Source organism: Dipodomys merriami, unplaced genomic scaffold, assembly GCF_024711535.1.
Source record: "Dipodomys merriami isolate MVZ:Mamm:240054 unplaced genomic scaffold, mDipMer1.0.p SCAF_156, whole genome shotgun sequence".
Classification (NCBI taxonomy): domain Eukaryota; kingdom Metazoa; phylum Chordata; class Mammalia; order Rodentia; family Heteromyidae; genus Dipodomys; species Dipodomys merriami.
In genome coordinates this window covers 96,864-123,877 of record NW_027202893.1, presented here as the reverse complement: position 1 = coordinate 123,877, position 27,014 = coordinate 96,864, and the positions used below count along the sequence as shown (strand labels likewise).

At 38.5% G+C, this 27,014-nt stretch overlaps 1 protein-coding gene across 6 annotated transcripts in view; it reads right to left on the bottom strand.

Moving 5' to 3' along the window:
- LOC138827442 (protein dispatched homolog 1-like) overlaps window positions 1-27,014 on the bottom strand; it is a 165,286-nt gene that overhangs the window by 115,984 nt on the left and 22,288 nt on the right. For all 6 annotated transcript variants that reach the window (XM_070022937.1, XM_070022933.1, XM_070022934.1 and 3 more), the window contains one exon: window positions 1,861-1,956. The gene's annotated coding sequence lies outside the window, so the exon portion shown is untranslated. The remainder of the gene's footprint in view (window positions 1-1,860; window positions 1,957-27,014) is intronic.

Genomic DNA, 27,014 nt, shown 5'->3' with positions numbered 1-27,014 from the left:
TAGATAGATAGATAGATAGATAGATAGATAGATAGATAGATAGATAGATAGATAGATAGATAGATAGATAGGTAGATAGATAGATAGATAGATAGATAGATAGATAGATAGATAGATAGATAGATAGAGTAGGTTGGTAGACAGACAAGATAGGATTTCCTCTCGGTTCCTGATCTGAGAATTCAGTCCATGGTCCCTTGGTCCCAAATGTTTAAATAGACAACCAATAAAGGACTAGAAGCAAGGAGCAAAATAAAACTTTCAAAGGTGTATTCCTGTGACCTACTTCCTGCAACTAGACCCACATCTTAAAGTTTTCAAGAACTTCCCAAAATAGTGCCATCAGCTAGAGCCCAAGTTTCCAATAATTAATCTGTAGGAATAGTGCATGTTCAAAAAATAAAGTTCTACACCCTATCACCAAAGGTTCCTGGTTATCTCAAAATGCCAAATGCATTTAATCTCTTTCAGAATTCCCCAAATGATTAATAGCTGCAAAATTATCCGAAAAGTCCAAATCCAAAATAACTTCTGACATGAAAACTCTTGGATGTAACCCATGTAACTCTCTGTAAAATTCAAAACAAGTTACATACTCTCAAGATATAATGGTACAGAGTAAACATACCCAGTTTAAGAGGAAAGAATAGGGGAACAAAAAGGGAAATGTAACCAAAATAAGACTGAAACCCACAAGGGCTAACATTAAATCCTATAGCACCAAGTCTGGCATCCCAGACGTGAGGCTTCATGATGAGGGTCCTTATCTCTGTGGCCTTGCTGATGGAAGCCCACTTGGCCTTTCTCTTGGGCTGGTTCTGCTCATTGCCTCTGACTTTTCTTGGCAAACTTTTCATATTCTAGCATCTTCTTTATCCTGAGATCACTACTGCAACTGAGCCTAGACCCTCACAGGTTCATGCACATACTCTCGGGGGCTGCCTGTAAAGATTCTGGCCCTACCACACATTGCTTGGCCTCCCGGATCTTTCTTTGAAATCTGAGTGGAAGCTTCTATGACCCCACAGTTCTTTTACTCTATAGACCTACAAACCAGAATCATGTAGACAACAATAAGGTCTACCACCACATTGAGTAGTAGCTATCCTCCAATTGGACCACAGTTGTGGCAGCCTCTGAGTGTCTGGGCTGCTGAACTAAAACTTTTACAACATCAATCCTGCAATGGGTAGAATCACATCAATTGCTGAGATGCCCTCAAAACATCTTTCCTATCATCTTGCTGCCAAATATTTATTTTTAAAATATATTTTTATTATCTTTAAGTAGTTGCACAAAGGAGTTGCCATTTAACAAAGCAGTTTAATGAATACCAGGTGGAGCAGCAGCTCAAAGTGGTAGAGCACTGGCCTTGAGCAAAAGAGCTTAGGGACAGCACCCAGGCCCTGAGATCAAGCCCCACAATTACCACCACCACCAAAAACAACTAAACAACCAGCCTGTATCCTACTTTAAGCAAATTCTTTTTCTGGCCCAACTGCCTATACTATAAATCTTCTCTTGTTTTTGTTCCTGAATCTCACTGTAAACCTGACTTAAGCAGCCAACAGTAACCAAGCCACAACCTGAATGCTATAGTGTCTTGAGCAAATTAATTACTTCATTACTTGAGCTCTCATCTTCTAAATTCCAATCAGAATCACCCATTAAGCAATACTTATAGATATTCAAACTTTCTCTTGCCTGCTTCCCAAAGGCTTAAGACCCATGTACTCAGGTTTAGTCCCATCAATGACTCTACTTCTCTGGTACCAATTTTTTCTATTTGTTACTTTCCTGTAAATATGACCAAAATAGCTGAAAGAACAACTAAAAGAGGAAAGATTTATTTTGGCTCACCGTTTCACAAGATTCAGTCCATGGTTCCTTGGCCACAAGTGCTTGGGTAGAACATTATAGCAGCAGAAACATGTAGAAGAAGAGGAGGGTGTTCACCTGATAGAGAACAAGAAGCAGGGAGTGAGGAAGGGATTGAAGACCTGTTTCTTGCTCCAACTAGGCCCATAACCTAACATTAAAAAAAAAATCCTGCCATCATGCTAGAGACCCAAGGCATTTAATACATGAACTTGTGGAGGATATTTCATATTCAAATCATAATTCAAACGAGGTGCCTTTAAGCAACAGGAGCAGCCAAAAAGGAGAACTATCCCAGAGAAAAGGTTCCCTTGAGAGTGGTGGCCATATTCTGATGACACCTGGCCTTAAGGTAAAGAAGTATGTAACACAGCAGTATTAATTTTCTTGTATTTTTGTTTTTATCAAAAATAACACATCAATATAACTTAAAACTATCTCCACAGGGCATATAATAAAGGAGGAAAGTGAGCCCCTACCCCATCTCACTCTAGCAATCACTTTCAGCTATTTCTAGATAGCCTCCCTATTAATGCTTTTGAAATTTAATACTGACTTCCCGTGATCTAAGTTACAGCATGCTTCCTTCTCCTCCTTTCTCAATATATTTGCATACAGTTGATTTAATCACTATTTGTGGTTTACACTGTGGTAACCACCAAAATACTATTCCCACTGAGTCATCCAAAAATTGATGCTATTTCTTTCTAATTAGCTGTCTTGTTTTTAAAATTTGCTTAGTTTTCATCTTCTCTACAATATGAGAATCTATGGTATAATAAAACCAATATATTCCCCCATGTCACAGAATTTTAAGGTTAGATTATACAAGTGACTGGTAGCACATTAATTCATTCCAAATTGTTCTTGAAACTCTTCCTATTAATCAAATGTTAAACAGTGCAGTTGTCCTTTAATTGAACCTTTTCTCTAGCTCCAATCTAGTTTCAATCTGCTTGTCTTTTTAATATACTCTTTAGAAAAGTCTTTTTTGGGGGGCCTGGCTTACTTCACTTAATATAATTTTTTCCAAGTCTTTCCATTTCCTAACAAATGGGGCAATGTCATTCTTTCTATTGGAAGCATAGAATTCCATTGTACATATTCACCACATTTTCTAGATCCATTCATCTACTGAGGGGCATCTGGGTTGGTTCCATATCTTAGCTGCAATAAACATAGTTGTGCTGGTAGCTTTAGTATGGTCTTGTTTGTGATTGTTTGGGTAAATGCCCAAAGTGGGATTGCTGGGTCATAGGGGAGTTCTATGTGGAGTCTTTTGAGGAACCTCCCTACTACTTTCCAAAGTGGTTGAACAAGTTTACACTCCCACCAACAATGCAGTAAGGTTCCCTTCTGTCCACATCCCCTCCAGCATCTGTTGTTATTAGGTTTCTTGATTATAGCCATTCTAACTGGGGGTGAGGTAGTATCTCAATGTTGTTTTGATTTGCATTTCTTTTATGGCTAGGGAGGTTGAGCATTTCTTCATGTGTCTATTGGCCATCCTTCTTTCCTCTTCAGAGAAGTTTCTCTTTAAGTCTTTAGCCCACTTATTTATTGGGCAGTTGTTTCTTTGAGAATTTGTTGTTGGGGGATTTAATTTTTTGAGTTCCAGGTATATTTTAGATATGAGACTCTTGTCTGTTGTATAGCTAGTGAAGATCTTCTCCCAATCTATTTGATGTTGGTATAATTTGTGGAGGGGAAGGGAAAAAACAAATTGTTTAGATAGGGATACAGGGGGACCCATTGCAACAATGAGATGTACAAGACTAAGTTATGTCGAAAAACGAACTTTACAATTTTGGTGGGGGGAGGGAGGGGGAATGGAGAGGGGGAATGGGGGTGGGGGGGAAAGGGGGGAGAGAGGAAGGGATGGGAGGGGGAAACAAAGGAGGAGGTAACAATGCTTGGTAAGAAATGTACTCATTACCTTGTCCATATAATTGTAATCCCTCTGTACGGTATTTTCACAATAAAAATAAAATAAAAAATTTTTAAAGTCTTTATTTTAAATCTCCCAATCCTTCTACTGAATTAATATTTTAAATAAACAAAGAATTATATCTTCCAGAGCATCAACTGTTATTGTTCTATAAAAATTGCATCCTAGGAGCTGGGCACCAGTGGCTCACACCTGTAATCCTAGCTACTTAGGAGGCTAAGATCTGAGGATCTCGGTTCAAAGCCAGCCCGGGCAGGAAAGTCCATGGGACTCTTATCTCCAATAAAACACTAGAAAACCGGAAGTAGTCCTGTGGCTCAAGTGGTAGAGCACTAACCTTGAGCTGAAGAGTGTAGGGACAGGGTCCAGACCCAGAGTTCAAGCCTCATGACCAACAACAAAAAAAAGGCATCCTCTCTCTTCTCTGAGGATTTTAATTATAGCTTTCTGAAATGTCTTTTGTTCCTACATTATTTCTTTTCCTTTCAAATTCCCTCCTCACACACACTTTGTTTTCTTCTGTGTTATAGACTTTTCTCTGTGTGCTTAAAAGTTAAAAGTATGACAATAAAAGGATGAACTATGGCTATTCATAGAAGTCATTGAGTAGTAGACCTCATCACAGGGTTAGACAGCCAACTAGCTTTTCCAGTGGATGCCCCCAAAGCACTGCACACAGATCCTCTTCTGTTAGCTAGTCTGTTTCCCCAGGAAAGTTATTATTCCTTTTTTTTGGGGGGGGGGGGTGAGGATGCAGAAAAATGATAAACCTGGTAGCCTTCTGTATCTCAGCCATACGAAGTGGGTAGAGAATACCACAAATCAGTATTCAGACACTAATCTGATCCTGTTAAAATCTAGATTAGAGGTTTTTACTCCAATTTATTATCAGTAGAAGTCAAGTTCTTACAATAGGCATAAAGGCCCAACATGATCATTACCTAAACATTCATGCTTGCCTTTGACCTTATCTCCTACCCTACTCCAACCTCAATAATCTTCTTGCTTTTCCAGACTTGTCTCTTCCTTCTCCAGGTCTTCATACCAGTCATTCTCATGACTGAATACTTTCCTTGCCAATCCCCATAGCTCACTAGCTTTTTCCCCAAGTCACTGCTCAAATGACCACGACCTCTCTACTCAGCACAGTCAACCTCCTTAGCAGGAGACAAATGCAAGAAGATGGAAGTTGAAAACCAGCCCAGGCAACAAAGACCCTGTCTCAAAAAAATATCTGAATAAACAAAAAAAAAGTAAAGTGAATCCATTCAGATCTGATCTGAACAGAGTAACTGATGACAATATTTTAAATGTTTCTAGAAGCTTTTCATTAATGATAGGAATTGTAATAAGCATTAAAAATATGTTGGGCTCTAGTGATTCACATCTATAATCCCAACTACTCAGGAGACTTAAATCTCAAAGATCAAAGTTCAAAGCCAGGCCAAGCAGAAAAGTTCTCAAGACTCCATCTCAAAAATAATCCACAAAAAGCAGAGCTGGAGGTATGGCTCATGTGGTAGTACTATAAAGCAAGCAAGTAAACCAAACCCTGAGTTCAAACTCTAATACCATCAGGAATTATAATAATCATAAAAAGGTATTTCCCATTTAATTTGACATTCTATACCAAAAAGACAAGTGGTATCAATGTCTAGTTTATGGTAGGAAACAGCTGCATTCCATGACATAAACCTCCAAAGTTTAGGAGGAAATTTCTAACATATTCTTATTTCTCCTTAATACCCTACTATGTGCCTATGTTTCTCTGTATTATGTCTATCATCAGGCTCACATCTAAACTAGCCCTAAAACAAAGCCTAATTGTGTCTATGTGGAAAAGGGAAACTACCTCCAGTTGCACATTATCACTGACTTCTCATGGGAAAAGGGCAAGTCCTGCCTTTAAGTTCAGAAAAAGAAAATTAAAAACAGTTTGCAGCCATACCTGGATTAGCAATGAATGACAGCAACACAGCCGGGAACTATTAGTTTCTTTTGGGCCGGAAGGAATCTCAACAGAGGAATTTTTGGCTGCAGCTCTATTTGCTGAGAATTTTGAAAATTAAACACTGATTCACTAAATGTGGAATGTAACTGTGCAGAGCACAGTAACATATAGGCCTTTGTAGCCAACAGTTTAGATGAGTCTAATAGAGAACTACATAAGAAACTGAGTTTCCAATTTTTCCACTTGAACTTGATGAATAATAAATGACAGAGATAAGACTCCAAATTTTTATACCCTGCGGCTGCCAAACTAAATAATTTAGTATCTTTTTGGACAAAAAAAAAACCAACAAAACACTTTTTCCCCCAGGATATATTTTCAAAAATATTAAATGTTCTAGTTTCACTCTCCTCCTGCAAGCAGCTGCAGTCTTTTTTTAAAGTGGAGAATGATGATCATGCCTCAGCTATAACTGGAGAAAAATTCCAGCCACACGAAGTAGGAAGCATTCAAATCGCATACCCTTATAGCTTATAAATCACCGGTTCTTTAGATTACACAAAATTAGAATCAGTCAAAATATCTTCAAAAGCTAGGGAGAAAAAAAATATTCAGAAATAAAGAAGAGGCATATTATGCTACAAAACTAAGACGGTCTTCTCTTCAGATGTTAAGAATAAAAAGCACTTAGCATCAACATAAGATTAATTGTAAAATTTAGAATGACCTGACATAATGAAGACTTGGTCTTTGACTCAAAAAGTACGTGACATAGTCTATCCTCTGGTATAGAATAATGATTTCCATGTGCTAGCACTGCAAAGGTTAGGGCTCATTATTGATTAAAACACACTGCTTTCTAAATGGTTCCATTTGTTTATTTCTATATTTTTTTCTAATGAAAAATAATGTTTTTCCATTTAGGTCAATTTAAGAACATGATGTTGAGGACTTTCAAATATTGATTGCTTAAAAATCTATCATTTCTAACCAGTCTTAGAACTTAGAACTGAAGTGTTCCCAGCATTCCTTTCTACAAATGGTCAGGGCGAGAGATAGACTTCTCTTTTCACAGCAACCCCAGATGTACTCCTGAGGAACCCCTAACTCACCCAAGCAAGTATAAGATGATTCAGACAGAACTGCCCCACTTCCTCAGAACACATTTTTAAAAAAATGGCTGGGGCTTAGAAAAATCATTCTCCACCTTTTGGATAGATTGCTACATGCCTTTTGTTTCCAGCATAAATTTTATGTTTTAAGGTCTATAAACATTTGGTTTACAATAGTTACTTCTTTTCTGATCAACCAAAAACCATTATCTCTCATCAATTTCACTATTAAAACACAGGAAATGAATTAACAGATTAAATAAGGGTTTGTATTTTTTTCCACAAGCAACAACTTGTAAGTGGCATTCTAAAGCAAAATTTGTTCTCCTTAGACTATTTATTCCTTCACTGAACTTATTATTTACTACTTGCACAGGAATGTATACAGTATCCATACATAGATATGTGATTTTCTTAAAGGCCAAGATCTCCAATGCTGTATTCACTATTGTGCAACACAACCCAACACATGCCAGCACTCAAGTTCATTTTTGTTAAATACATATGTGCTATTATATCATATATGTTCTATATATTAACCCAGTGTTGATCCCCAGTGGCTTAAAGGGGGAGAAGAAATGCATGGTGTTTGTGTTTGTTCATTTGGTTTGATTACTACATAGTATAGTCAAGGCCTTTGAAAAGGCAGATTTCTTTCTGAGGTCAGAATTATCTGTGCAAAGATGAAAGCAGCACTGTTTTCAAAGGAATGGTTTCTCCCTCTGCCCTCTTACAAATGATAAGATGTATGAAAAATGTCTTACTTGGTTATCTCTGTTTTCTGAAGGAATGCTAAATTTTTCAGGCTGACACAATGATTCATGTGAATGATGATTTTTGTTAGAAAAGCAACTTTGGTTCTTTGGCCATAGAAAAAATATATACTGGAAGTTTACATGACTATTTTGTTATAGTTGGCATGCATGCCTTCAAAGACTAAAAAGAAACCCAAAATACTGTCAATCTGGGTTTTTATCCTAGTGAATTTATAACTAATTCCAAAACATTTTCCCCCCTCACTGGACAATTAGCTTCTAAAATACTGAAAGTTTGGTTCCAAGTTGGCTTAGGTTTTTCTCAGAGAAATAGAAAAGGGAAAAACAAAATTAAACTGAGACATATTTACCTTGTTTTTAATTGAGCTGGCCATTTAATATGAATATTTGAAATTGAGAAGGTTAACCTTTAAGGAATATGCATTCCTAGCTCTTTAAAACTGAACAATTTTTACATGAAGATAGTAAGGCATATATATCACATTACCTGGGGATGAAGCTCCTTTATAATATTTATTGTAAATCCCACATACATTCTAACTAAAGAATGCATGAAACACCTTTTTTTTGGATAAAGAAACTCTCTCATTCCAATGAGGCAAATAGTAAAGAGGAAAACAAATTATACAAGAGTAAAGAGTAATTGTGAAGTGATGGTTCTTTGGGGATTTTTGTTTTGTTTTGTTCTTTTGCAGTACAAGGGTTTGAACTCAGGGCCTGACACTTCCTTGCTAGGCAGGTACTCTATCACTAAGCTTTTTCACACTGGATATTTTTTAGGCAGGGCCTGAACCTCAATCTGCTTATTTTAGGTTTCCCAACATAGTAAGGCTGAGAAGTGTGTGCCATCACACCCTCAGTCATCAGGTCACAAAGAAAAAGTCTCACAAATGCCAGGATCTGCCAGGATCCTCCAGATCTCAGACTTCCAAGTAGCTAGGATTAAGGCATGAGCCACCAACACCCAGCTGAAGCAATGTTCTTAACCTCCTTTTGAAATTTTCTAAAATAGTATAAGGAACTTTTAGGACTCTCTCCCTTAAAATAAGCATATGAATAAACTTTTATGTACAATTTCAGAGGTTCTGGGACCTTCTGAAAGACATTCAAAGATCCAGGTTAGAAGTTCCAAGACAGAGATAGAAGCCTATGAATGAAAGAAGAGGCATGGCCACTGGTCCTGTCAGATCAAAGAACAGGAACTGGAGGAGGGAAAATTTCTGAAGATAATGAAAATATGGGGTAAACTGGGAGAAAGCGGAGCAAAAGACAGAAAGAGAGGGCTAGGAAGGTGGCTCAGTGGTAGAGCGCTTGCCTTGCATGCACAAGGCCCTGGGTTCGATTCCTCAGCACCACATAAGCAAAAAGAAAAAAGCTGGAAGTGGTGCTGTGGCTCAAGTAGTAGAGCACTAGCCTTGAGCTGAAGAGCTGAGGGACAGCACCCAGGCCCAGAGTTCAGGCCCCACAACAGCACCCAAAAAAAAAAAAAAAAGAGAGAATACTATGGAAACATAGAACAGTAAAAATCTAAGATAGCTAGATTAGAAAACTGAGAGGAAAAACATATTAAGTAGAAGGACAAGAAAGATGGGGAAAACGTACCTATAAAGAGAATGTCTGATTAATGTATGATTAATTTTTATAACCCGCCTTGATTCATTTGTCCAGTGCTAGTAACATGCTCAGCATTTTTTCATGTATTTTTTTTTGCCAGTCCTGGGGCTTGAACTCAAAGCTGAGTCACCATCCCTTAGCTTCTTTTGCTCAAGGCTAGCACTCTACCACTTGAGCCACAGCACCACTTCCAGCCTTTTCTGTTTATGTGGTACTGAGGAATCGAATCTAGGGCTTCATGCATGCTAGGTAAGCACTCTACCATTAAGCCACATTCCTGGCTCTTTTCATATATTTTAACTCCCCTCAAATTACGCAGAAACTCTATGAAGCCTATCTTATACATTTCACAGTTCAAGAAACCCAGGTGGAGACATGTTAAGAATATTGTTCAATAAACTAGCATATGACAAAGTTAGGATTTAATAAGACCAGCCTCCCAATCTTTATGAGCAATGCCAACCACACAATCTACCTTTCTAACACTGAAAGGCATCTCTAGGCTTCTCATATCTGTCTTCTTATTCTCTAATAATGAAAGTGTCATTAGAATATATTGATCTTAGTAGAGAGTGACAGACTCTAAATTGCACTCTCAAATAAGATCTAAAATTGTCATGACTTTTATTCCAACTAAAATGGTGCTTTCATAATTAGGATTTTAATTTTTGAAAAGTCCATCATCTCAGTTGGTATATGCTTCATATATATTAGAAGGGGTAACAAGTTAGACAAGAAATGTAATCATTACCCTATTTATGTAACCGTAACCCCCTCTGCACATCACTTTGAAAATAATTTTTTAAATAAGATTTTATGCACCTTAAAGAAAGAAAATCATAAAAACAATACACAGAAGTATGTTAGTTCACTAACTTCTTCAGAATACTAACGTGCATAGAGGTCCACACCTCTGTCCCAATAAATGTCTGTCAGATTGGCCAGATGTTTCACTTTAGTTATTTTTAACAATACTGTTTTGCTAAAACTGCCTTCACAAATTGTGGATGCATTTTGTAGCTATATTGATCCTGAAAGGTTTATGTTATACAGATTTGGTCTACTGCATCTCAGTATGGTTTTCATTTAAAAGGCCTTTTGAGTATGAATACTGGCTTTATAAGCAACTGTTCTCAGAGTTTCAGTAATTGGAATTTTGACATGGATAATGGGCAACAAACAGAATGTGTGCTTCAAAGTTGACCATGTGTTTCTCTTTTATAAGTGAATGGTTGATATCATCTTGTCATAGGTGTGGAACCAATATAAAACAGATGGGTTTAAATGCATTAATTTGATCTTATAAAATATAAATTAATTACCTGACTTTCGTCACAGAACTAGAAAATGTATTTGGGAGAAAATGATACTAGAACCAAGTGCTGAAATTATTACCATGTTGTATCCACACAATCAGTATTTATAATTAAATGTAGATGACATAGAGTTAATAACTTTAAAAGTAGAAAACATACAAAAGAAACAATCCAAGTGTGACATGATCTTTTTTGTAGTTGGTACTATATACGATTTGGAGATCTATGTGGTGGGGAGGAGTGAACCACAAATAAGCATTTTGGGATATAATTCATGGGAGGAAAGCATAAAAACACTTTAAATGTTCTCTTTACCCTATCCTATGTCTAAGAAAAGGCCTATGTGAATATATGCAGCTGTGGTTTAAGAGTTTCCACATTAGGATATGACAATTGAGTACAATGATGTGTGTGCACACACATATATATAGTCCTTTGCACAATCTTTGTATTTGTCTATATGTCCATTTTCCCAACCAGACTTTGAATTGCTTACAGCAGATATTATATCATATTCTATCATCATTGTCTGACATATCTGCTAAATTAAATAAAATGTAATAAATCAATTCTACCCCTTCATAAAGCTAAAACACCTCTAATTTTAAGTAACTTAACTTTATCAAACTGTGACACACTTGAAACATAAGTGATCTGTACATAAAAAATATGAACTACTGCCACTATGTAACAATAATAAAAATATAAAATTAGGACCCTCTCAGATTTTCTTTCTTTCTTTTTTTTTTTTTGGGGGGGGGGGGGGGTCTGGTCATGGGGCCTGAACTCTGGCCTGGGCGCTGTCCCTCAGCTCTTCAGCTCAAGGCTAGCACTCTATCACTTGAGCCACAGCGCCACTTCCGGCTTTTTTTCTTTTTGCTTATGTGGTGCTGAGGAATCGAACCCAGGGCCTCATGAATGCAAGGCAAGCGCTCTACCACTGAGCCACCTTCCCAGCCCCCCCTCTCAGATTTTCATACAAATAATGATGGAATTACAGTCGTGCCCAGCTCAATAACTTCTTGCCATACATTTAAATATGATATTGGTTTATTGTTCTAAATTACTTTCCTAGTGTTTTAAAAGTTGATTCTTTCTACAATCAGATGGCAATAATAGCTATGGGTTGACTCCTTCACACTTCTTGGCTGGCATTGGTAATCATTATATGCACTATCTAGGCACCTAGTGGCTAGATTTTTGCTTCTAAATAACATTCTCACCTAATTAACCTGGACTCTATAGCAAAATAGCCAGGGAAAGGAAATACTGGATGAACCAAATATCTTATTATGACAAAATATAATAAAGTATGCAAACAACATGAGAACATATCAAAAATCTCATTCTGCGCTGGGTACAAGTTATGCCTGTAACCCTAATTACTAAGAAGGCTGAGATCTGAGGATTGAGGTTTGAAGTAAGCCCAGGCTGGAAAGTCCATGAGACTCTTAAAAAGAACCCTCATTTTTCCTGGTCATATGTGAGAAAACTTGAGACTCAAAACAAATAAAGATAATGTGGAGCAAAAGAAACCCCAAGAATAAGGACTCAAATGTTTTTTTCTTTCTTGCTATTGTTTCAAACACATTTATAAGATATTTCTTTGTTGCTTTGTATGTCCCTCCCCCATGGTATAACCCCTGTTTTTACTGTATTTGATGTTGGCATAATTTGTGGAGGGGAAGGGAAAAAACAAATTGTTTATAGGGATACAGGTGGACCCATTGCAACAATGAGATATACAAGACATTATGTCGAAAAATGAACTTTACAACTTTGGTGCGGGATGTGGGGAGGGGAGGGACAGTGGGGGTGGTAGATGGGAAGGGATGAGAAGGGGAAACAAAGAAGGAGGCAACAATGCTTGATAAGAAATGTACTCATTACCTTGCCCATGTAATTGCAACCCCTCTGTACAGTATTTTCACAATAAAAAAAAGATAATGTAGAAAGAAGATATCTGAATACTGAGACAAAGCAATGCTGTGAGAGAAGGCAGGAAAAGACAGAGAACATCAATTTTTTATTATTATAAAATAATAAACATGAACAGTTCCAGAACAATGTCACCCCCTCCCTTATTTTCTCCTCATCAATTAATTTTAAGAGGTCTTTCTTTTATGGCAGATAGTAGCTACACTAGAAAACGTAAATAACATTGTATGTCATAGGACTTATAATGGAGACTATGGAACAACACATAGTATTATTCACAGAAAGTTAAAGAAAAGAATGTTTTCACTAAAACTATGGCTATGGCCCAACATGCATGCCAGTGAACAAGGACTGAATGCCCTGCTATCACAATGGAACTATGTTGGTTTTTTTGTTTTTGTTTTTTTGTCGGTCATGGAGTTTGAACTCTGGGCTTGGGCACTGTCCATGTACTCTTCAGCTCAAGGCGAGCGCTCTACCCTACCGCTTGAGCCACAGCACCACTTCTGGTTTTCTAGTGGCTTATTGGAGATAAAAGTATCACAGACTTTTTTGCCTGTGCTGGCTTTGAACCGCGATCCTCAGATCTCAGCCTCCTGCGTAGCTAGGATTACAGGCGTGAGCCACCGGCACCGGCCACAACAGAACTATGTTCTACTCATAACTCTTCTCAATTTTATTCCAGGTCTGGTCACCAGATATACTATTTCCTGAAAACGTATGCCTTAGTCTCATCTTTACTTCTACACCCTTGTTCACACCATCCATTCTGGCAAGATGAACTCAGTATTTGCTAAGTACTCTACCACTTGAACCAGGACTCCAGTCATAGCTCAAAGTCCAGGATCTTGGGTTAAGACTATGATCCTCTCATCTGGGGCCTCCTGTGTAGCTGGAATGACAGGCAAATGCTACCACATTAGCTTACTGATTGAAATGAGGTCTTACTAACTTTTTGCCTAGGCTTCAACTATTTCTGATGCCCATTCCTGAGTAAATGAATTTAGAGCCATGAGCTACCATGCGTGGCTTTTAGAATATACTCTATAAAGCTCTATGTCTTTTATTTCAGAAGCAGGAACTTGAGGAAATTTTGAATTTGTTTCATTTAATATATAGTATTTTGAAGAATTTTTTTTATTTTATTAGCCATGGAATGTCACTGTTTATTTTATATCACTGCCTACCTTCTGTTTTTCTTCTTCCTAGTGAATATCCACTGCTTGCTTTATATAAAAATTATACAGGTTAGTATAAGCAGAAAAAATAAAATGGCACTATTCTCTCAAGACCAGTAGAATCAGCAAGGTGCTGCTGGTGGTACATACCTGTAATTTTGGCTACTCAAGAGGCTAAGATCCAGAGGATCTCAGTTTTAATCCAGCTCAGGCAGAAAAGTCCATCTCCTAAATTACTAGCAAAGAGCAATGCTGGAAGGCATGGTTCAAGTAGTAGAGTGTCAGCTAAGCAAGCCAAGCAAGCATTAGGTTTTAAGTTCAAAATATGATACCAGAAAAAAAAAAATTTTCAAGAAAAGAACTGGAAAAAAAAGCTGAGCACTAGGCACTTGTAGCTCACACCAGTAATCCTAGCTACTCAGGAAGCTGAGATCTAAGGATCATGGTTAAAAGCCAGCCCCAGGCAGAAAAGTCCATAAAACTAATATCTTCAATAAACTACTCAGGAAAAGCCAGAAGTGGACTGGGAATGTGGCTTAGTGCTTGCCTAGCATGCATGACGTCCTGGGTTCAATTCCTTGGTACTGCATACACAGAAAAAAAGCAGAAGTGACGCTGTTGCTCAAGTGGTAGAGTGCTAGCCTTGAGTAAAAGAAGCTCAGGGGCAGTGCCCAGGTCCTGAGTTTAAGCCCCAGGAATAGCAAAAAAGTAAAAAGAAAAAGCCAGAAGTCGCACTGTGGTTCAAGTGGCAGAATGCTAGCATTGCACACAAAAAGGCTTAGAGACAACATCATCCAGGCCCTGAATTCAAGCTCCAGGATTAGCACAAAAACAAACAACAACAAAAAACAAAAACCACACACACATACACAGGAAAAAAAATCAAAAAATACCACTTCAATGGTTTTTAAAATCACTTAAACCTATTAGGATCAAATGACATTTCATTAGCAAAATTCTAAATGTGAATCTAGAAAAAAAAGAGCCAAAATAAATAATAAGCCAAAACAAGAAATAAACAAGTTAACAAATTTAACAAAACTTCATCTTTGCACTTTTTCCAAAATTAAAAGTAAATTGCTAGCAGATTAGCATTTTAAATGTTTTCTACAAAGTGGTATAAATCAAATGAAATAAACTTAAATGCTCCTCAAGTTCCTGTTTTTGAAATAGCAGATGTTCCATAAGACACTGAAAAGTTGCTAAAAATTCAACTCTATTATGAACTATTCTACATATTTAAGCATGTCAAATGATGAATACATTTCTAAATATTATACTCTAAAACAGATTGCCACCCATAAAGTCATAAGAGAAATAAAGTTAAAAGAAAGAAAAAGGCAGCCAGCGTTGGTGGCTCGTCTGTAATCCTAGCAACTCAGGAGGCTGAGATCTGAGGATGGCGTTCAAAGCCAGCCTGGGAAGTAAACTCTGTGAAACTCTTAAACTCTTATCTCCAAAAACCATCTGAAAACTGGAAGTGGCTCTGTGGTTTAAGTGGTAGAGTGCTTGCCTTGAGCTGAAGGGCTGAGGGATAGTGCCCAGGCCCTGAGGAGGAGGAGGAGGAGGAGGAGGAGGGGGAGGGGGAGGAGGGGGAGGGGGAGGGGGAGGGGGAGGGGGAGGGGGAGGGGGAGGGGGAGGGGGAGGAGGAGAAGGCTTCAAAATTATTATCTTATGAGAGAACAGTAAATTGTTTTCTCAAGGTCCAGAGAGAGCAAAAACACATAAAGAAGCTCATACAAATTAAAGTCCTAACAAAATAATTTTAAATGACCTTAACATATTGTTGAAATATAATATGTTAAGGTCAAGGAAATGTTTATTGTGCTGCTATGACGTGCACTCTCTTATCTACATAATATTTCAAAAACACTTGTTGAAAACAGACTTTTTATCTGTGCGACTTTTGTCTTTTATCTTACACTGAGAAATTACATAAGCAAAACAACTTTAAATAAAAAAATACATTGGGGCTTAAAAAAAAAAAAAGAAAATAGAAACCTAGCACTGGCAATTCACCTCTGTAATTATAGCTAATCAGGAGACTGAGGCCTGCAAGGTGGCAGTTCAAAGCCAACCCTGGCAAAAAAGTCCCTGAGTCTCTATCTCCAAGTAACAAGTGAAAGATCAAACTAGGGGCATGGCTCAAGTAATAGAGTGCTAGCTATGAACAAGCAAGATAAGGAAGACCCTGAAGTTCTGAATACAAGTCAAACCCCAGTAGTTGCACAAATATAAAACAAAAATAGAAATTATTCTGACTGCTACTGTTTGCTCCCTCTAAGATTGGATGCACATACAACAGCAGCACTGCTTTGGGCCTCTCTTTGATGTAGATAACTTGAATACTCTTTAAAAGAAAAAATTGCTGGGCACTGGTAGCCTGAAATTCTAGCTACTCAGGAGGCTGAAATATGAGGATCTCGTTTCAAAGCCAGCCTGGGTAGGAAAGTCCCTGAGACTATTATCTCCAATTAACTACCAGAAAGCCAGAAGTGGAGTTGTGGCTCAAATGGTAGAGCATTATACTTGAGCACAAAAGCTCAGGAACAGTGCCTGAGTTCAGGCACCATAGGACCCTGAGGTTCAGGACCCAGTACCAGCACCAAAAAAAAAAAAAGAAAAGAAAATGTTTTTGCTAGTTTTACTCTGCAAAACCTGTTTTCTATCCTAAGCAGATATTTTGCATTTTATGAAGGTGAAATTATGAAGTCATCTTATCTTAATAGATAAATGAGACTTGTTTTCTTGAAATGTACAGTCAAAAAGTTAAAGCATTACTTTTTTTTCCATTGTAGTATTTATTATTATTATTGTTTACTTTATTGGTATTATAAAGGTGGTGTACAGAGAGATTACGATTACCTAAGTCAGGTAATGAGTACATTTCCTTTCATATAGTATCTTCCCTTCCCTCACTCTCTTCTAGTCCCTCCCTCCTGTCTCTCCCCATGAGTTACATAGTTCACTTTCACCACTGTCCAGTGAGCTCCACTGCTACAGTTTTTCACCCTTTTGCCTTCAAGTTCTGTACCCTCCCCCCACCCATCCACTCCACATTTGCATATACATGCAAATACACCATACATAAAAGACAGAATCATCAGGAAAAAAAAATTTTTAATAAGTCTCTCTGTTTCCCTATCTTCCAGTTTGTGTCAACATATGTGTGTGTGTGTGTGTGTGTATATATATATATATGTGTGTGTGTGTGTGTGTGTGTGTGTGTATAATTTTATATAAATAAAGAGGTACATAGGTATTGCACCTTTGTGTTTCTCTCCCAAGAGTATCCTCTTTTGGTCTCACTGTATGCATCTAGAATCCTGTATAATTTACCACATCCCAGTGTATTTTAGATCTAATTTCTGCATATCAGAGAGAACATTGCCATTTATTATGATTTGGCTTACCTCACTTAACATCATTTGTTCTAGTTCCATCTATTTCCCAGCAAATGACATGATTTTATTCTAATGGCAGGGTAAAATTAGTTGTGTATAGGTATCACATTGTTTTTTTTAGGGACATTACACTTTTAAATGAGTCACTAAGCTAAACATTGTGTTGGAAGTTTTAACTTTCAACAATTCCCATTCTTTTTTATATTCAAAATAGACTTTCTTCATAGTCTAAAACTAAACTTGCTTACCTTTTGACACAGTGGAGAATTACTTTAGAGATCATTTCACAAGATCTTAACCTACACAATGACACAATTATCAACACAAATCCCACAGTGATTGTTGGAGTGTTGTGTTCTGTCTCCTTGCTGCCTGGCACAGTGCCACAAAATGTGTTTTTTACATTCACAAAACACAATGTCTTACTTAGAAACAGCTTTAAAATTTGGCTCATGGCCTATTTGCAATTGATACTAAAATTTAAATACCCTCACAGCAGTTACACTAACTTCAAAATACTCTGGGATCAACCATTAAAATGTTTTTGTTGGTAACAATACTAATGATCATCAAATGCTGGAACTGGTTTTCACAGTCTGGGACATCCAGGATTTTCTTAAAAGGAAAGGCTGTATCAACTATTCATTATATAACTGTATTAGGCAGATTAATTAGTACTGGTACAGATACACTTGAAAGATTTAATATTTAAGAATACAATAATGCAAAAATAGAGTACAATAATGCAAAAAGTTTAATTCAGAAAGCCCACTCAAGTAGCCATCTTAGTTTTCCTATCAAAATACCCAATTCTTTGTTTCTAAGATATATTCAAAACCTACTTCCTTTTCTCCCTTGCATAAGCTATTTAACCCTTACCTTGATTCCCTTACTCCTATTAATGTGATTATGTTACTATGCTTTACAGGTATTTCTTTTGTGTGTGTGTAAAACTTGTGTTTTTTTAAAAAAAAATTATTGTAAAGATGCTATAAAGAGGGGTTACAGTTACATGAATAAGGTAATGAGTACATTTCTTGTAGAGCATTATTACCCCCTCCTTTGTTTTTCTCCTACCATCCCCTGGCACAAATGACTCTGAGAACACCAAAGGAAGGGACAAGGGAGAAAGGAGCAACTTTACCTCATCAGGTCTACTGAATCCTGTAAGAACTGTTGATATGACAGAATTTTAGGAAACAAATGCTATTTAAAATTATATATAATGGCAAAAAATGAAAAAATAGCTATTTAGGGCATATTTTAAAGACAAAGACTCAGCCTGTTGAAAGGTGGTACCTTAAGGCTATTCTAATTCCACAGCTGCTTTTTCTAGCCCTAACACCACACCTTAACTAGAGTGTAACATACCAAGATCTTCAATAATAACCAGTTCTTCTGTTCTTCTTCCCCCTTCTTCCTCACTTAAAAATCTTCCTCAGTGCCTTATTTCCAAGTTTCATTCTAACTCAGTTAGGACACAAACAACTAAGGGTTTACAAGTTATACTACATTAAGTATTTATAATAGAGTAATCTAGAAAGAAATGGATTAGCAAGTAAATAGTGTAAATATACTCTTGTTATGAAAGCTAAAACTTTGAAAAGAACAATTCTAAAATACTGTTATTTCTGACGTACCTATACATTTGCAAGAGGACTACTTACAAGTCACTGATATTTATTCTTCAAAGAATATCTATTCAGTCTTCCACTTGGGGCTATTTGTTAGTATAATTTTAAATGTATATTCAACAATGATAAAATTACATTTCTTTAGAAGGTCCTGTCTTGTTTGTGACACTACCTTGCATATTCATGATTTCCCCAATTAGTTAGAATTAATGAAGTTTACTATTCTGTCATAAGAATCTCTTACATAAGTTCAAGGAAGATTCACTGAACCTTAAACTTTCAACTATTTCATTTATTAACTATGAATGAACTAATAATGGTATACTTTTGATGGACCCATTATTCTCACACTTCAGTCTATTAAGAATATACTGTCAGCCGGGCGCTGGTGGCTCACGCCTGTAATCCAAGCTATTCAGGAGGTTGAGATCTGAGGATTGCGGTTCAAAGCCAGCCCGGGCAGGAGAGACCATGAGACTCCTATCTCCAATAAATCACCAGAAAACCGGAAGTGGAGCTGTAGCTCAAGTGGTAGAGCACTCACCTTGAGCTGAAGAGCTGAGGGACAGCGCCCAGGCCCAGAGTTCAAGCCCCACGACCGACAAAAAAAAAAAAAAAAAAAAGAATATACTGTCATTCCCCTAAGAATAAGTCAGGACCTGATGCTCTCACTCAGCTTTTCTGCTACTGGCCTAGCTCTACCACTTGAACCATGCCTACAATCTGGCATTTTTGCTGATTAACCAAAGATAGCGTGGTATGCAAAGTATATCAGACAGTCAAGGATTAAAAAAAAGAAGAAAGAAAGGTTCTGGGGTCAAATAAGTGAAAGGAACTAAAGGAGTGGGGGGGGGTTATATTACTATCAGATTTCCTCATATCATTAGTAGACAAATGTATCTGTGACTTTCCAAAGTGTGTATGTGTGTATATACACACAATTTTTCACAATTTATAATTATAAAACCATTTTCTAGCAGGAGATCTCCCAAGACTATAATTCCATGGAATATACTTTGGAAAACACTAACGTAGAATGTTACTTGTTGCTGTTTTTTAATCTTTACAACAGAGCAGTTTTTATCAGATACTCTTAGTTTGTATTTTAAGAACCTTCTTAAATAGAGAGCAAACAAAAGCTAATGGCTAGTGATAGAGAGCTGCCAAATATAGCTTATCAGTTTCTTTTCACTCTGGTCCCAGGACTCATCTCCTGATTTTAAAATGGTGGAAATGATAACCTAGCTTTAATGGCTAAACTGTAAAGAAACTAATACTGTTATCAAGCAATATTATCACAGAAAAATCAACAGAAGCAATCTTAAGCATGAAGTGGTTTTCTCCCCGTTAGGCAAACCTGTGGTTGCTCTCACCTCAAACTGGGTAAACAGATGCTTTCACCTGCACCTTTGCACTATTATACAGGTAACTTTGTTCTAACTTGTCCAGTTCGGTCTGATTTAAGTATACAACATAATGCACAAAACTTTTAGGTCTGAGTTAAGTATACAATGTAACACACAAAACTTTTAATTGGTGTAAATAAATGTCCTAATGGTATTTAAAATTTTTGTTAAAAACTAAAAAGTTTCTATAGTTTCCCTTATTTGCAATAACTAGTATATGTCTGGGACAAGCAGAAAAGGTCAAAAGCTATGTACATATGACCAGATAAAAGGATGTTAAGCGAAATGAACCCCAAGATAGGGACACAAGTGTTTTTTTTCTTTCTTGCTATTGTTTGTAACGTATTTATAATGTACCATGTAATTTTTTGTTTCTTTGTATGCTCCTCCCCCACAGTATAACCAGTTTTCACTGTGATGTCAGTCTAATGTGGGGAGGGGAAGGGAAAAACAAAAATGTTTAAATAGGGATACAGAGATGTACAAGACATTATGTTGAAAGACGAACTTTACAATTTAGGTGGGGAGGGTAGTTGTGGAGGTGGGAGGAAGGGACGGTAGGGGGAAAACAAAGGAGGCAACAATGCTTGATAGGAAATGTACTCATTACCTTGCTCATGTAACTGTAACCCCTCTATACAGTATTTTTACAATAAAAGACTGATTTTAAAAACTAAAAAGTTTTAAGTCTATAATCCTTTTAAATAAACAACGATTACCAAAATGACTGCCTCCTTTCTTTTCTTCTTGGTAGCTTTAAATGTTTAAGAAATGAGACAATACATTCTTAGGGGAAAAAATTCTCAAACTTCCAGGTTTCTCCATCCCTCACTAGCTACGCCACTAGACAAAATTAGCTGTATCTGTTTATCTTTAAACTGAAATTCCTTAATTTTTTTGTTTGTAGTAAAATTTAGCATCTTAATCATATATGTATACAGTTCAGTAGTATTAGCACATTATTGTAAAAATCTCCTCATCTTGCCAAACTGAAACTCAATACCTACTAAAAGAACTCTCTATCTCTTCCTCCCAAAAGATCCTGGCAACCATCATTCTCCTTTCTATTTCTATCATTTCTGAATCAGAGTGGAATCATATAGTATTTGTCATTTTATGACTGGTTTATTTCACTTGGCATGATTTCCACCAAATTCATTCATGTTGTACCATTGTCAGAATTTCCTTCCTTTTTAAGGCTAATAATAACCCATTGTGTATAAACATACCACATTTGTTTTTCTAGTCACCCATTGATGGACATTTTGGCTTGTCTTTTGATGAAAATCAGAAATGTCACTAAAAAACTTATTTTTAAAGACCTCATCAAAAGTTCACAGTAGCACAGTAGCATAACATATGACTATGGAATAACACATAACACTTAAAAAGTACAAAAAAAATAAGGAAAATCACTTTATTGCATGGTTTTCTAATAAAGAACACTATTTTCCATTCAATGAAGCAAATAGAACATAAAGTTGTTGGGTGGTTTTCTTTTTTCCTTCTTTAAAAAGAAAAACTGGTTCATTTCACCTAACATCAACTTATCTGACCTTTTCTGCTTGTCTCAGACATATACTATTATTGCAAATAAGGGGAAGGGAAAAAACAAATCATTTAAATAGGGACACAGGTGGACCCATTGCAACAATGAGATGTACAAGTTGTTATGCCGAAAAATGAACTTTACAACTTTGGCGGGGGAGATGGGAAGGGGAAACAAAGGAAGAGGAAACAATGCTTGATAACAAATATACTCATTACCTTGCCCATGTAAGTGTAACCCCTCTATACAGTATTTTCACAATAAAAATAAAGAAAGAAAGAAAAGAAAAGAAAAGAAAAACTGGGCTGAAAATGTGGCTTAGTGGTAGAGTGTCTGCCTAGCATGCAGAAAACCCTGGGTTCAATTCCTCAGTACCACATAAACAAAAAACCTGGAAGTGGCTCTGTGGTTCAAGTGGTAGAGTGGTAGCCTTAAGCAAAAAGAAGTTCAGGAACAATGCCCAGGCCTTGAGTTCAAGCCCTAGGACTAGCAAAAGAAAAAAGAAAAAAAGAAAAGAGAAAGCTAATTACTTACTTGAATTATCATTAAATTCTATTTTTTTTAACAACTAAAAGTCAACCAAAACAGCTGTGCAGCAGTGGCTTATACTTGTAATCCTAGCTACTCAGGAGGCTGAGATCTTAAGATCATGGTTTGAAGCCTCTCCAAAAAAGGCTCTCTTGCCAATTAAACAGCAAAATGCTCGGTGAGAGGCAAGGTTTAAGTGCTAGAGTATTGCTGTGAGCAAAGAAGTCAAACAAGAGCATGAGACCCTGGGTTCAAGTCCCCAGTACTGGCATATACACATAAAATGGTCTACACCAAGCCAATCATATGGGAACTAACATTTATTTCTAAACTGAATACATATCAATAATTTATCACATAGGAATCTAAATAAGTATTTTCCCATGGCAAATACTCAGATGATTTTTCTGGAAAACTTTTTTAAAAATGCCCTTTTTTTTTTTTTCATGAGCTAGCCTTACAACTTCATTGACTGGTTCACATCTTTATCAAATTCCTGTTTTCAAAAAGAGAACATAGCATACCTGTTTTTGAGAAGTGTTTAATCATATAATCAATAAAAGCTGCTTAAAGGTTTAAAATATCAAGGATGAAGAATTATTATTAAGTCTTGTACAACACTAAATGAAAGCTTTTCTATTTGGACAAAAGTTTTTATACAATGGACATAATACATATATGCACATCAGAGTATTTGCTTCATCTTCCAGTTAATACCATGTTATTATGTGCTCAATAATCCTAAAACTTTAAATTATATGTTATAGCATTCAATTTCTGTACCACAATGATGCTATTGTACAGCATTAGATATGCTACCTTATAGCTTATTCTCTTAGAACACTGCTCAGCAATCAGTGCATTGTGAGGCTAGCCAAGACCTAATAATCCCTTCTAGAAGTTTCAAGACTGTTTCCCAAGCTTCCAACGGAAAAATATGGTAAACATCTGTACTTCCATGAAAAGATAACTAAAACACATTCTTCATTAAACAGTCAAACAGCAAGACAATTATAAGATAAGAAAATATCAACAGAAGTTTCTTAAATGATTCGTTCTGGGAAGTAAGACACCCACAGGAGATTTTTTTTTTAAGCACTAAAATTAGTCCATATGAAGTATGATGGTAGCACAGTATACATTTTTAAACCTATATTGTACAACACAAATCTTATTCCAAGTCCTAATGTAAACTATACTCCAGTTCATATTAATGTATTAATTTTATTTTATTTTTTTTGCCAGTGTTGGGGCTTGAACTCAGGGCCTGGACACTGTCCCTGAGCTTCTTTTGTTCAAGGCTAGCACTCTACCACTTGAGCCACAGCGCCACTTCCAGCTTTTTCTGTTTATGTGGTACTAAGGACTTGACCCCAAGGCTTCATGCATGCTACACAAGCACTCTACCACTAAGCTACATTCCCAGCCCTTTAATGTATTAATATTATCTCATCAACTTTAACAAATGTACCACACTAATATAAAATGTTTTAGTAATAAGGGAAAATGGGGGGCAGGGAGGCTGGGGGTACATGGGAATTCTACTTTTCATTCAATTATTCTGGAAGCTTAAAAATACAGCAAAAGCCAAAGCCTTAAAAGATAATAATAGTGAAGTCTACTGCTAAATAGAAATGAAAGAAAACTGGTAGTAATTTCATAAATAATAAGTACACTAGGTATCTCATAATATGGGAAACAATCTTTTTTTTGTTTTGTTTTTGGTCCATTGTGCGACCTGAACTCTGGGCCTGGGCACTATCCCTCAGCTCTTCAGCTCAAGGCTAGCGCTCTACCACTTGATGTGGAGCACATGGGCAGCAAAGATGGCGCTGGGAGGGGGTTGAGTGGGCAGAGCCTAATTTACTGAAGAGCACATGGCCAGCCAAGATGGCTCTGGGAGAGAGTAGAGTGGGCAGACCCCAATTGATCTTCTGATCAGTACCTAACCAACCCGTGAAGGCTCAGGTGAATGATAGGGTGTGACCTTGACAGTGATTGGTTCCTCTTCCTCCCTTACCATACCACCCACCCTCTTTGTCTTTAAAAAAGGGGCTGCTCTCTGTTAATAAACGAGTTTTTCTGCCTGCTGGATTTGGCTCCCCACTGTGTCTGATTGTCTCCTGGGCTGAGGGAGGCTAGGGAACGGGGCGAGCGCCGCACTTACCTTTCCTCGGACCCCGTCCGTCTTTTGTGGGACGGACGAAGACCCAACATCTGGCGCCCAACGTGGGGCACGAAAGGAAAAGATACCGGCCGAGGCTAAGCGGTCTCTCGGGGTAAGTGAAACCCTAAATATGGGTAATGCTATATCACAGAAGGAGGAGGAAGAGGCAACATCAGGCCTAGAAGGGGTACAGGAGGATGTGGGAAGTGAGAAGGAAAAGGAAAGGGTCAAATCCAGTCGAGAACGCACTGAGACGTGCACAGTAGAAGTCAAAACCAGGGTAAAAATTACCCCCTCTGACCCAGCTGATATTACCCCCTCTGACCCAGCTGATACTGACGGTCCTAGGCCCCCTCCCTATTCTCCTGATTGGAGGGGAGGTACGGCGCCCTACGAGACCTGCGAGAGGGACTTGCAAGACCCAGACCCCTACCAGCCTTCTATGGAGGGGCCGAGGGCCAGGGAAGTAACCTCCTCGGAGACCTCCTCTGGAAAGGAAGGGCCACCAAAGAGCCCTGGAAAGGAAGGGCCACCCAAGAGCCCAGACTCTCGGCCACAGGACTCGCTTCCCCAAGCCTATCCAGTCAATCTGGCACCAGGGGCTAACAGGCCCTTGGAATGGTATCCATGGGAAGCTAAGGATCTTAATGAGCTCCGCAAGGCGGTGGCGGAGGATGGCCCAAACTCTCCCTGGGCCCAGACCCTATTACAAGACATTGCCTATCACCCTTGTGTCCCTAAGGACTGGATGGATGTGGCCAAAGCTGTTCTTACTAGTTCTCAGTTTATTAAATGGCATGCTTTCTTTAAGGAAGAATGCAGAGTGAGAGCAGAGAGTAACCGGCAGGCTCAACCTGCAATACCCATTACTTATACCATGTTAGCAGGGACGGGGGAAGCCTACTCCACTGGCGTCGAACAGGCCGCAATACCTGGCCCGTACCGTGACCAGGTGAGGCAGGCAGGACTTGCTGCGTGGTACAAACTAGATGATGGGCCTACTGAGTCCCCCATAGCAGGAGTGAGACAAAAACCAGATGAGTCTCTACCTGATTTCATAGACCGAGTCCAACAGAGTGTTCACCGCAAGCTGCCAGCAGGGAACCTCCGAGATCAGTTTGTAAAGCTGCTGGTCTGGGAAGGGATGAATGCAGACCACCGCATGGCCTGCGCAGGATTGAAAGAGAGTTCCCTGAGCAGATGGGTGGTGGCCTCACAGGATGTGGGAACGCAACAGCACCAGTCCCAATCACTAGCTTTAGCTTTACAGGCTCAGACGCCAGCAGCCCGGGGCCAAGGAACCCCAGGGGGGAGAGGGACTTGTTTTAAATGCGGGCAAGAGGGGCACTTTAGGAGGGACTGTACACAGCAATCCTCTGCCAACCGGCCCGGGGGGGGGGGGGGGGGCCAAACTGCCACCTACGCCCTGCCCCAGGTGCAGGAAGGGATACCATTGGAAAAAGGATTGTCGATCCAAGTTTGATTTAGATGGGAAGCCTTTAAACTAGGGGAGGGGCATCCTCCAGCCCCGTTAACCCAAGGAGGAACCTCCTCTGCTGTGAGGCCCAGGCAGCCTCATGGCAGGGCAGCCCAGGTCCATTGGACCATCCCCCTGGTGAACGGACTCCGCCCTAAAATGAGTATTCTCATAGGCGGAAAGAGGTTTCACTGCTTAATTGACACTGGGGCAGACCGAACCATACTCAGGGAGGAGGAAGTGCCCTTGGACTGGAAGCTTGCACCTGGGCCCCCGATATTGGGGGTAGGGGGCAACTCCCAGACCAAAGAAACGGTTGCCCTTATGACATGGACTAGCCCAGATGGAGAACAGGGAAAGATACGCCCTTTAGTGGCAAAGAACCTCACTGCCAATTTACTAGGGCAAGATATGCTAAGACAAATGGATGCCGTGGTCACTACAGACCATCGAGCATCCTATGATGATATCCTGGATGGGGAAGAAGCACAAAGGCTTAAACAGGATGGAGAGGGAGTTAAGGAAGGGGATTTTTTTAACTTTCATAATTACAGAGAAGAACATAGGGGGCCCGCTCGGGTGCACCCCCAATCCTAAAGGCCACTGCCCTCCGGGTACCTCCCATTAGGTGGAAGCCGGGAAGCCCAATCTGGGTGGAGCAGTGGCCATTGACTAAACCTAAACTTGAAGCCCTCCACCTTCTGGTGGAGGAGCAGATAAGCCTCAGGCATATCCGCCCTTCTCTAAATCCTTGGAACACACCCTTATTTGTTATTCAAAAAGCCTCCGGGGCTTGGCGGATGCTCCAAGATCTACGGAAGGTAAATGAAAGGATGGAGCTTACCATAGCCCTTAATAAAATTCAAAAGGTGGCTCCTTTTAAGGTGCTCGGGACCCACCTTACCTTGACTCAGGCCAGCCCCCTTAAGCCTTTGCTGGATATTCCAGCCTCTCTGACCTTAACCCAACTTCAGAGTCTTTCAGGGGAAATCAACTGGCTGTTGCCATGGGTTTCTGTCCCTACAATTACAATATAAGAAAATGCTGGCCATAATTATGGCCCTTCAGGACATTCAAAAACCCTTTAATTTGTATTCTGATAGCCTATAAAACAAAAAAGGGGGAGTTAGCCCCCATA